Source organism: Typopeltis vanoorti, chromosome 4 (assembly GCF_054136105.1).
Source record: "Typopeltis vanoorti isolate ZY-2024b chromosome 4, IOZ_Tvanoo_1.0, whole genome shotgun sequence".
Lineage (NCBI taxonomy): Eukaryota > Metazoa > Arthropoda > Arachnida > Uropygi > Thelyphonidae > Typopeltis > Typopeltis vanoorti.
The window spans coordinates 157,371,660-157,385,513 of record NC_143552.1 but is presented as its reverse complement, the minus strand read 5'-3'; positions in this window follow the sequence as shown (position 1 = coordinate 157,385,513).

Here is a 13,854-nt window from a genome sequence, read left to right as displayed (position 1 = left end):
TTTGGTCACCTAGGTTTCTTCTTGATGGGGAGGAGGTGGAGAGGATCCAGAGGCGAGTGACCAAGATGATAGCAGGTCTGTGGAATGAACCGTATGAGAACAGGTTGAGGATTTGTGGGTTGCAAAAATTGGTTGATAGGCGGAGGAGGGGAGATATGATTGAGACATTCAAATTACTGAAGGGTTTCTATAAAATTAATTCAGAAGATATTTTTGAGAACAGGGCTGGTTGTGGGAGGACTAGGGGACATCCATGGAAACTGGGCAAAAGTGTGGTTAGTAAAGGTGTTAGAGCTGGGTTCTTTACTTTTAGAGTAGTGAATGAGTGGAATGCGCTCCCTGAGTCTGTAGTGGATGCTGTGACAGTGAATGAGTTTAAGGCGAGGTATGATAGATACTGTATGAATGTCAGATAGTTGTGATGAATATGATTTGGGGCCTCCCTCGATGAGTCTAATGACTCCCTGGAGTTGCCCGTAATAATAGTAATAATAGTAATAATCTTAAGGGAATGTTCCAGGGAACTGTCTGTAGCATTGGCATGTCTGTTTAATAAGAGTTTTGCAACAGCACGGGTTCTAAGGGATTGGAAGAAGGATAAAATTGTTCCACTGCATAAAGGCAGTGATAAGGCTGTAGCTTCAAATTATAGGCCAATCTGTATATCTGGAGTTGTGGTGAAGGTCCTGAAGAGATTGGTGAGAAATAGGATACAGAAATAGGTTGATAACAGCAGTATTCTTTGTGGTTATCAGCACAGGTTTGTTAAGATGAGACCATGTTTCACTAACTTATGTACTATAACGTGGTGACAAATACCTTAGACAAGGGAAATAACAGCAGTATTCTTTGTGGTTATCAGCACAGGTTTGTTAAGATGAGACCATGTTTCACTAACTTATGTACTATAACGTGGTGACAAATACCTTAGACAAGGGAGATGCATATACAGTAGTGTACTTGGGTTTTGCAAAGGCTTTTGATAGACTGCCACATGACAAGCTCTTAAATAAATTGAAACAGGTGGGATTGGATAACAGACTTCTGTGTTGGATCAGTGACTGACTGTCGGATAGGTATCAGAAAGTTGTATATGGGGTGCAGTGTCTCGAAAGAGAAAGGTCACTAGTGGTGTGCTGCAGGGGTCAGTTTTGGGGCCATTTGTTCAATTTGTATGTTAATGATATTGGGTTGGGTTTAACTAGTGATATCCAGCTGTTTGCAGATGATGCAAAACTGGGGAGAGCAATGCAGAGTCAGGCTGATGTTGATGCCTTACAAGAGCACTTGAATAAATTGCATGAATGGGCAGGTAAGTTGAACTGTCAGTTCAAGGTTGCCAAGTGTAAGGTTTGAGATTTGGTAAGCAATGATGGGATGCAAAGTATACACTTGGTGGGGAAACTTTAACAGAAGTAGAGGAGATGAGAGATCTAGGAGCGATGGCGGACAAGGACCTGAAATTCAGGGGCCAAATTGCACAAGTTGTGAAGACATCACATCAAATAATGGCAGTGATGTGGAGAACCCTGACATGCAGAAATAGAGAAGTTATGATTCCATTGTGTAAGGCCTTGATCAGGCCTCATATGGATTATTGTGCACAGATTTGGTTGCCGGGTTTTCATGGTGATGAGGATATGTTGGAAAGGGTACAAAGAAGATTCACGAAGGTAGTTAGTGGTCTTTGGAATTTAGAGTACGAGGACAGATTAAGAGAATATAAGTTGCAGAGCCTCGTGAATGGGAGGAGGGGGGGGGGGGGTATGATTGAGACATAAGCTGGTCATGGGTTGTTATCCAGGTAGACATGGAAGAGATTTTTCATAGAATGGTAGAGGGGAGTAGAACAAGAGGCCATTGCTGGAAATTGTATAAAGAGGGTGTGAGCAAAGGAGTGAGAAGTAGGTTCTTTGCGTGGAGGGTGGTTGGTGAGTGGAATGCATTACCTGAGTGTGTTGTGAATGTGGACACATTGAATCAGTTTAAGAAGCAGTTGGATGAGCATTATATGCAATAGTAAGTACCTCCTACAATGAGTCTCTGACTCCATGGAGGTCAAATGTTAATAATAATTATTATTATTATTAATGTTAATAATAATTATATATCAATCAACTGCTGTCTCTACTATTCTGAACATCATTTTGACCTCCCTCCTTGACTTCTTATCCATGAAGTTTGATTTCTTTAAATCCAAATTCCCCAACTATGATCATCTTCCCTGTGTTGGATCCTAATTCGTCTTAATCTATACTTTGGATCCGTTATTTAGTTATTACGATGTTCTTAAACAGTTGATAGTTTGCTAGCTGATTTCTAATCCAATTATAGAGAAAATTTATATTTATAGACTGCGCCGCTCTATATCTGAATTAGTTCAAGAATTGAAGAAAAGCCAGCTCTCAACTATTTCTCCTTTATATGTTGCTATTATGTTTACAGGCCGAGTTTATTTAACTTACTTATCTCTCCCGCTTTGGTTCGAATATTTTATGAATGGTGCAGTAAAAGAGATTCAGGCAAAATACAACTTTAGATCAACAAACAAACATTTAATTTAGGCTTACAATTTAATACACTTTAATCTAAATTACTGAATAAGGTATTATAAATATTTTAGTTCATCTGGTAATACAGTCATACAATCTCAGGCAATGGTTAATCTGTTCTCTGAAATACAGTCTTCACAAGGTTCATTTAACTATTTAATAAAGTTCAATGTCATAAAGTTCCTTAGTAATCAATTACACTAATATCTCAAGTTAAGTTTCAAATACAATAAAAGGGCAGTAACACTTCTTCACAAATATACACTCTTAATTCCACACTCCAGCTAATCTCCGCAATAGTTACTGTTAATATAGGGATATTCTAGGAAGAAACACACACATATCTCCACATAGGAATATCAATAGTTGGATAATTCTTACCGGTAATCTTCTTGTTCATCTACTTATATACGAACAGCTCTTATAACTGTATACACATAAAAACAATTAACAGCACTCATTAAAACAAATCTTCTTAGTAATAACTGAATAAATTAACGGTCACAATTCACATAGTTAAACGTTCTTGCTCAGATCAAAACGCTTGTACTATCTTTGACATCACTTGACCAATTCAGTATTCTGTTAATAACTCTTGAACTAAGGTAACACACAGTAATTATTTAACTTGAAATTTTTATGCACAGTTGCCTATACTTCCGGCATTTAATTAATCTTTTAGGCACTATATTTCTTAACACAGCTATCGTTTAAATTCAATTGCTGCCTCTAATTATTCCCTTAGTTACTCTGTGTTATGCTTCAAGTTTCCGTGTGTCCTTGAAAGGTCGGCCTAGAATTAAATCTCAACAAAATTATCGCTAGTCATCCGGTTATTACTTTGCTATCTTCTGTTGCTTTATTTGTTGTTCTGCAACTTACTAGCCAACCGTTTCTTGACTAGTAGACTTTAATTAGCTACTTGAGTGACTCGCCGACTCGCTATTATCGCACTCTGATTCCCCGAATGCTTTCCTCCGATTCCAGTCAAATGAATCTTTTTTTCAGCGTTCTTAGCTTATATATCCCTTCTTCCCACCGAAATTATTCTCGTGCTCTACTTCTGCTAAAATCCTTTCCAGTCCTTCAATTCTCTCTCTCACGCACTGTTCTAAACTCGCTCTCTTACATACATCTCCATGACAACCAAAACAAAATACAATAAAACTGAGGTATTACATAATATTATACCTCTACATGCAAAAACAAATAAGGAATATTTACATTTCAATTAATACGCAGTTAAATTGTTGAATACAAATTCTTATATTAACATAGCAATAAATAAAATAAACTTAATAATATTTAAACAAGTCTTGCTTGGCATATGGTAGATTGTTAAATGTGAATGAAGAACAAAAATATACAAAACAATTTCATTCACAGTTTAACATCTGTCATGGTACACAGCTACCAACTGGCTGTCTCTTTCCACTGACCAAGCTGGAAGAGAAATTGAGATATTACTATATGCATTGATTTAAATAAATTATTCATATCCCAAACCAGAATTCTGGACAATCCTTTCCACTCACTCAACACTAGATCTTTTCTTAACAATTTCTTCCAGATACTCGGTTGAAATGACTTCCTTTCTTGGATATTCATAATCTTAACCAAGTTTCATATCCAGTGGAATGCCCATCCCTCAGTCATTCACACACACACACTTATGTATGGCACTACAATTAGACCAATTGGACAGAACTCTGATACTCATATTCTTCTTTTCCATGGTGAGATTTACTATTCCCATTCTTCAGAACCACATGCTGATAGAGATTTTGTTACAGAATTTACCCCATGTGAGAATAAAGGTCATTACTCACTCTGTTCAAAATTCCTACTTTATCCTATTACAGAGTGCCAGAGGTACAAAAAAAGAAAAACGTTATATATATATATATATAAGTGGCTTAAGACAAAAACTCCAGCTTCATTCAATCAGCCTATACTTGAAGCCCACGGCATGTGAAGCATCATTAACAAATCTGGCTTTGAAAAGGGTGAATGTAGAAAACTTGCTACCTGTGCAATTGGCAGTCATGCCTTCTGGTTCCTTACAAAAGCTGTTGTCTGCAATTTTTGTCCTCTGTGCTTCTACACACCTCTCATCTAAACAGTAGTATTATTGCAACACCACATAATTCAGACCTCCTAGCATCATTCTTCTCATCCAACTGCTGTGTAGATGACCAAAGAAATTGTCTCCCCCTTTACCAGGAACAATAGCATTACATGCCTTTGGCTTTCTGTCCAAAAGGCATCAGAAGAATCTTGGTGTTGATGAAATCCCACCAGTTATGCCCAAGAGGTTTGCTTGTAAATAACTTCTTTTCTTTATCATATCTACACTGAATTATATCTGGTTGGCATCTCCACTCTGCAGCATGGAAGCAAGTCAGTATACAGCCAATTTCAAAAAAAGAGAATGTCTCTCCTCAAACTATCGAACAACTGCTCTCACTTTGTCTTTAACAGGGGAGGTCATCAACAGTCAACCCTTCAACACCTGAATAACTGTCATCTAATTGGTGGCTATCAGCCAGCATCATCTGCCTCTGAACACTTGCCAACGAAAAGTTTGGAGAAATCTATGCTGGTACAGTAATATTTCCAAGGCATTTGATGATAAGGTGGGGTGTCTCAGCAAATTCCTTTTGTGTTCCTTTCTTTTTCTTTTATTGCCATTCTTTGTGAATTGATGGCCAGTTTTCTTTCATGATGTGAGAGAAAACTGGCCATCAAAAGTAGTCTTCCGGTATGTGTAATGGTGAAAGATGTTCTCTCTTCAGATTTTCCTATTAATGTTGATGTTCCTCATGACTCTTATTTCACCCATCCTTTTCTTCATATACAACTTTCTCTCACTGACTTCCAACTCTATTCAGAGTTTTGCTGTTGATAGCACGCCCTGCTCATCCTCTTCACATGACATAATTTGTGCTCAAGCATTTAGATATATACTATTAGTGTTATAAATACTGATAACCATACTATTCTACAATGCAGCAATAAGTATGTCACCTTCACTGCTTCCAAAACAGTTTTGTCATTTTTCTTGAAGGGGAGGGGGGAGGCTTTTAGTTATACCAAGAAAAACTAGGAATAAGTCAGTCTGAGAACTCCACTTACTTTTCATAATGTACAATCTAACACTCAAGACAGATCTTTGATTGACTTTCATCCTTAGCCTTTCTTACCATAATTATATCACTTATATAGAATTCTCAACTTCCAAAAAAACTTGGGAATCCTTCTTTACCTGTGACCAGGGCTTGACAAATACAATTGGCCTACTCACCTGTTGTGAGTAGATTTTGCCAGCTGGCAAGTAGCTGCAGACTGGACAAAATCGAATATGCTTATTTAATTTAAAAAAATAAAATAAAAACTTTTTTAACATATTCGATTTAAAAATTTTAAATCAAACTTAAATTTTAAAGGTTAATTTAAGAAAACACAGAAGAATATGCACAATATAAAAGGACATTCTATAATAAAAATTAATGTAACAAATAGTTTAAAAAAAAAAAAAAATCGGTGTTGCTTTTACTGTTCTTCGCATTATTATTTATCGGCTTACCTTCTTAGAATGGTCTCACAGAAAGGAAAAGTTCCCTAAACAATGATGCAGCAACACTAATCACTTTGTGACTCCTGTTGATTATTGGGACAGATCATAAAAAAAAAAAAAATAAATAAAAACGGGGAATGGGAGTATTTTTTATGGCAAGTAGGAGCTTACATAATTTGTTGAACAGTGTTCTTGACATTGTTTTTGAAATGTCCAATTACTTATTGTATACAAATCCCGAATTTATCCAACCTTGAAATATTGGTCTCGCATTTAGTGTGGTGCATCTCCCTAAAAATTCTTGATGCTGTTCATAAAAAAGCAGTTCAGTTGATGACCCCTCTCACACGTACACACTTTTCAGCTACTTTCATACATGGTCACTTTCCATACTCTTTTCTATGGAGATTCTGATGGGCACTGTTCATTAGAACTAGCATCCATTATGCCTTCTAATTCTGCTAAACCTACAGCATCACAAACAAAAACAGCCTAATCCTTTTGCAGTAGAAATGCTAATGTGCCAAACCTGTTACTCCTATTCATCCTTTATGCCATATAGAGAAGGCAAGTATTCCCCAAGGATTTCAAGATATATCAACTTTGCTGTGTGTGTGTGGGGGGGGGGGGGTGGAGTGATATATATATATATATATAAAATACTGTGAAGTACTATTATGAACAGGGGCATGCCAGCCATGTGTGCGATGCACACAGGTGCCAGGATAGTAAAGGCACCAAAGAGGAGGAAATACTTTTAAAAAAACGTTTTTTTAAAGTGATTTTTTCATTGGAGGAGGGGAGGAGGTGCCAGACACTACTGGGACGCCCCTGATTATAAATAAGCATCAACACCTAAGCATATCATTATGTTTATAAATTCAGGTCAAAAGACATTTGATGATGATGATGCTAAACATTTGGTTCATTTGAAAATCACATTTAGCTTGACTTATTTGAGTTAACTTTGTTTCTTATCTAGCTCCTAGAACACCTTAATAAGGTAAGTTCCTTTATAGTTACAGTTTGAATTGTTCTATAACAGTGTGATAGAGTATCATGTGTATTTCTTACCACACTTATAATTTGTGCTCTGAAGATGGTGGTTTGAAACCCAGCAAAATATTAGTAACTGGAATTATTTTTATTCTTTTGGTGATGTTTATACCATGAAGTGCTATTATGAATGTCTGAATTCAGAAAATCAAATGTTTGGATTCTGCGGATTGTTTCCTTCTCTGAGAAAGAGTTTTAAAAATTGGTTTATATGGAAGATTTTCCCATTATGAACCAGAGCATGATGCCATAATGATTAAACTGATAAAACTGACACATTGTTATCTCTGGGTTATTAGTTGGAAACATCATTTGGATCATACAGTGCATTTTGACATGAGATTAACAATGCATTGCAGCAATAGCTGGTCTGTGTGTGTGGTGTTTATGGCCAAAGGCAGTATTGTCATTGATCTATGCTCTTCTGTCCATGCGGTTAGCCTAGTGGCTTTGCGCTTCGCAACCATATGCCCGGGGAAGGAGTGTCCTAGGTTTGATTCCCGTCGACGATGCGAGGAGCTTTGAGATCTTCCTCAGCCATAGCCAAGTTAGCCGGTCTTGGGCATGGACAGCAGGGTTTTATCCACCAGTTTATCTGGGGTTTTTCATCCCGCAAGCAGGCAAACCGGTCCAGTGAATGCACACGGATTACAGTCAGGAATACTGACCCAGCTATAGGTCTGATTCGTCAGCTATGCCGGTTCTGGAGCCCGGATAAAATTTGGGGGGACTGAGATGCTGCCATACCTCCCCGTAAAGGGGACTTATGGCCGTGTATCATCATACGATTATTATTCATATTTATAACTTTAGGGACACAAAAACACACATGTTGAACAGATTATTTTATTAATTACTAGTAAAATAAAACTTGACGTTTAGACCCCTGTATCGAGGTCATCATCGGAAGGATACAAATGTATAAGGAACCAAGCTACATGCTCATGCCCTGTATACCGGTAAACTAAATCTACATAGGGTACACTCCCTACAAGGATGCTAACGGACCTCTGTGAAGAACAATGGACAAATCAGTGGAAGAGGATTCGTATCCCAACAGCGAAATGTGCGGAAGAATCTTCAGAGGAGCAGACTTCTATAAACAACCCGGGCTCAGCTGGCTCCGGCTGTCAGTACCTGGTTAGGGCCCCTACCTAGGGTTCCAAGGAAAAATAAAGGATTCAATCCTCTGACAAAGGGAAACAGCTTTGTCAGTACTGACACAAGGTTGAATTCTCATGATGACGGTAAAGCTTGTGATTAGAAAATTACAGATGGCAATACAGTTTATTGTGTACGTCTGTAACACTGCAGAGCAGAAAGCAAATGGAGAAACTACTGCTCTATTCTCTCTCCAGACTAACCACCATGGCGAGCAAATCTACACAAATGGCCCCAAGTTACCGGCATCCCTTAAATGGGACAGGGGTGCGAAGAATCCCCGGGCTCAATATGGTGTGCTCAGTAAAACTAGGAACCTGGAATGTCAGAACCTTGTATGAAGCAGGTAAGCTAAGAAATGCTATCCAAGAAATGAAAAGACTTGAAATTGGAATTTTAGGAATAAATGAAGTTAGGTGGCCAGGATCAGGCAAAACTCAAGTCAATGACATGACAATGTATCACTCTGGAAGTTGTGAAAACAACCATCAAAACGGGGTTGGAATAATAATAAACAAAGATATCAATAAGTCACTGTTGAGCTTCATCCCTTACTCAGATAGGATGATGTTATTAAAACTGAAAGGACAACCACTAGATGTTAATCTTATACAGATCTATGCCCCTACTGCTGACAAGAGTGATACCGAGATTGAAGAATTTTATGATCAATTAAAAGAACTAATGAAAAACACAAAAAAGCATGATATTAACAGTCATGGGTGATTTCGATGCTAAAGTTGGGAAAGGTAGAAGTGGAGATGTAGTTGGCGAACATGGACTGGGCACAAGAAATGAGAGAGGTGACCGTCTTTTTCAATTCGGCCAGGAAGAGGAGCTAATAATCACAAACACATGGTTTAAGCCAGCGCTTCCCAAACTGTGGGCCGTAGGTTTTGTTGAGGGGGGGCCGTGAAATAATGAAAACAAATTTAAAATGTTTTAAGACAGTCGATTTTTTTTATTTTAAAAGAAAGGTATTTAACTTTTATTATTTATTATTTCTTTTTTGTTATTTTTTATATTTTAATGGAAAAATTCACACATTGGTGTTGGTTCACAAACTTTGCTTCTTGCGTATTTCGGCGCTTAACAAATATTAGTAAATATTGCTTATTCATATGTTTCATTTCAAAGCAGTGGTTAATTGTATTTACTTCGAATGCTCTCCAGGGAAGCTCCAAATCTTCCTTTCCCTTTCTTCACAAGCGTTAGTAGTCAGGGACTGTTGATATTGACTTTATATACATATCAAAACTATTATCACTGTCATCCGAGCTAGTTTTCTGTTACCAATAAAAGTTTCGCATATACTTCACACATGAAAAAAAAGCTTAAACAAGTTCATGTGGGGAGATAGTAACTCCCTTGCAGTGGTAAACAACATACCCTCCCTAACAGCCACTATACTGCAGAGGCAATAAAAACAAGTACTTTTATTATGCCAGTGAATAAGGAATGAGGAGTCTGTGTAATATATTTCTCAACAAATAGTGCAATTAGAGACAACTGGGATAAAAACACACTAATAAATCAATCGCATGTCCTCTGATACAGAAACTATGCTGTATAGACTGAAACAAAACCATATGTTGCATGGGCAAACACAGTATCTAACTAAAACTATTGTTATTAATTAGATGTGAGTTCGATTTCCCAAGGCAGCAATAAAATTCAACCGAACGTGTTAAAATTCGTAAAAGTGTTAAAACTAAGTAATATATATATATATATAATGAATGGTATGGCAGTTTCACGTATGGAATTCGGTTGAAGAGAGTTAGCCTTTCAACTCAATTGTCAGCTATGCTTTTATCTTTCGGTTGCGCGATCTTTTGTTAATACCGCACCAATCATATGCGCGTTTTAATAACCTGCCTTTGCTGTCTGTTTCGCGTTACGCTTAATTACCGTAAAGGGAGAAAAGTCACAAAAGAGAAAAATGTTCCTGGTCCAGAGATTCCCTTATTCAGGTAATATTCACTAATTTCATGTTACCATTCTGTGGTGTGCCAGTATCGGTAAGTGGTGATATTATTTGATCTATTCTATGTTAAAAAATGTAACCGTCAGATGGATAAGTGGCTGATAAAAAATAAAAAAAAATTCCCGCGAACAATCAGAAGAAGCAGAAAGACTCAAAAAAAAAAAAAAAAAAAAAGAGACAGTATTTCATATTTTACCAGAACAGCCCGCATCGTCTTCAGAACCAAACGGTAAGAGGCAAAAAATGTAATATATGCATTTGATTTTTGCAATATTCGCTGTGTATGTTTTGTATTGAATATAAATACAATAAATATTATAATAATATATCTCTCTATTACGATTTTTTTTCGAGGGGGGCCGTGAAATATTTTAATTTTTGCAAAGGGGGTCCTGACATTCAGAAGTTTGGGAAGCACTGGTTTAAGCTACCACCTCGAAGATTGTATACTTGGCGATCACCACAGGATAATAATGGGAATATAGTCAGAAACCAAATTGATTACTTGCTAATTAATCAACGATTACGAAGTTCTATAAAGAGTACAAAAACCTATCCTAGTGCAGATATTGCTTCTGATCATAACCTACTGGTGGCAGAGTTACAACTTAGACTGAAAGCTATACTTAAGAAACATCAACAAAAAAAGGTTTGATTTGGAAAAATTAAAAAACACAGAGATAAGAAGCAAATTGAGTCAAGATCTGAATCAAGAGCTAGCACTTATCAAGAATGATGACATCATGAATGTTGATGAATCGTGGTACAAATTGAAATCTGTCTTCATAGAGAAATGTACCAATACCTTATGTCCTAATAGAGCAGTAAAAAAGAAAGATTGGTTGACGGATAAAATTCTTTCTCTCATGGATCAACGCAGATCATATAAAAATCATAATCCAACAAAATATACAGAGGTTAAGAAATAGAAATTCTACAGGAAAAGCATGACAATTTTAATCTACACAAAAAAGATGAGACAGGTATATGTAAGAAAAAATTCTGTATCCTTCGAAACAAAAAGGGAGAAATTATATCCAAAATGGATGACAAAATACAAGAATGGATGAAATATATAGAACTCTTTTCTGATAACAGAACCCAGAAAATACTTATGAACATATGGAAGGTCCATGCATTCTAAGATCAGAGGTATAATGTGCACTAAACTCAGCTAAAAATGGTAAAGCCCTAGGACCAGATAGAATACCACCAGAAATAGTAAAGTTATTAGAAGGTGACAACATTAACATATTAGTAAATCTATTTAATAAGATCTACGATACAGGCATAATCCCTCAAGACTGGTCACAGTCGACCTTCATCATGCTACCTAAAAAAGTAAATGCGAAAACTTGTAATGACGATAGAATGATCAGCCTAATGAGTCACGTTCTCAAAATGTTTGTGAAAATAATTCAAAAAAGAATATACAGAAAATGTGAAGACACCATCAGTGATACCCAATTCGGCTTTACAAACGGCTTGGGAACAAGAGAGGCCCTTTTCTGTTCTCAGATCTTATTTCAAAAATATATTGACCCAAACAAGGTAATATTCATTTGCTTCATCGACTTCGAGAAAGCATTTGACAAAGTCCAACATGCTAAAATGATTGTACTATTAAAAAGAATTGGATTAGATGGTAAAGACATCAGGATCATTGAAAACTTATATTGGAACCAAAAGGCATCTGTTCAAGTTGATGACATTATTACAGACTCCATTAACATCAAACGAGGAGTAAGGCAAGGATGTGTGCTGTCACCTCTTCTTTTTAACATCTACTCAGAAGCCATATTTCAAAAAGTCTTGGAAGGAAGAAAGGAAGGGATTAGTGTAAATGGTGAAATCATCAGTAACATCCGATATGCCTATGATACAGCTCTTCTGGCTGACAATATTCAGGATCTTCAAAATCTTTTGGAACTAATAAATGCAGAGAGTGAAAAAATGGGATTAAAACTAAATTCATGGTCATAAGTAAGAAACCAATTCTTAAATTAGCACTTTCTTTAAATAGGAAACAAATAGAGTGGCAAAGTTTAAATATCTCGGATGCTGGTTAAATGAAGATTGCAATCCAGAAATGGAAATAAAAGAATTGAAATGGCAAGAAAAAAATTTCTCTTGATGAAATCAACACTGTGTAATGCAGTTTAAACTAAGAGTATGCATGGTTAAATGCTATGTATGGTCTGTACTGCTATGCGGTGCAGAAACTTGGACCTTAAAAACAACATCAATAAAAAGACTTGAAGCCTTTGAGATGTGGTTATACAGATGAATGTTAAAAATCCCGTGGACAGCAAACACGTCCAATCAGGAAGTGCTGGAACAAATGGGGAAATCACGTGAACTTTTAGATACCATAAAAAGAAGGAAAACTGCATATCTTGGTCACCTACTTCATAATGAAAAATATAAGATACTTCAACTGATTATAAAAGGGAAGATAAATGGAAGAAGAGGACAAGGAAGATGAAGAAAATCTTCGTTGGCAGACATCAGAGAGTGGGCTGGTATGAAATCTGAGAATCGCTCAAAATTTGCGAAGGTGGTCGTTGACCTCTGATAGGAGATGGCACTCAAAGAAGAAGAAGACCTGTAGTGATAAAAAAAAAAAATAAATACAACTACAATAAACTGCTAAAGTCCTCATGTATTAATATTCTGGATTTGTACAGTTCTGATTGTTATAATATGATTTCTTTCAGTTGCTGTTGAATGTTACAAACACTTCACCAGGTTGTCTTCTTGTAGTGGGATTTTTCTATGGCTAGTTTAGGTTGTTATACAGGTTGTAGATGAGTCCTACACATTCTTGAAGTGGTTAGGCCATCATTTTTGTTGATGTTTGAGCATTTCACATGACTTCAAATTTTCTCTCAAATCTGGTTTTGGTGCGGTGTAGGGACTTGGTATTTTTCCAACCAATTCTGTGGTATGTTTGGAGTGCGTGCTCAGAAAGGCCGGTTTTTCCAAAATGGAGGTATTTAATGTGTCGTTTGTGTTCGTCTTGTCTGATTGTGATAGTTCGCCCTGTTTCCCCTATGTATGATATGTTATATGTGCATTGTATTTTGTATATCCCTGGGTGGGCCAGGTGTGAAAGATGATCTTTAAAAGAACTGAGTAGGTGTCTTAGCTTATTTGGGGTTTTAAAGTGGTTTTAATGTATTTGCATTGTGTTCTGTCTATTTTTTTCAGAAATGCCTCTAACATAAGGAATGGCAATAGCATTCCTGAAATCTTTTTTGTTCTTACTGGTATCTTTATGGAGGATCTTGTGAATAGTTTTTTTACTGTATCCATTTTTTATAAATGTTTGGTTGATGAGCATGTATTCCTGGTTTAGAGCCTGTTCATTAGAACAAATAGTTAGAGCTCTGCGTTTAAGGGTGCTTATGACACCTAGTTTTTGTGTTGGGTGGTGGTAAGAATTTTTGTGTATGTATTGGCCTGTGTGTTTAGGTTAGCGGTAAACTGAGAAGGAGAGACAGCCAGAGGGAAGGCGTGTG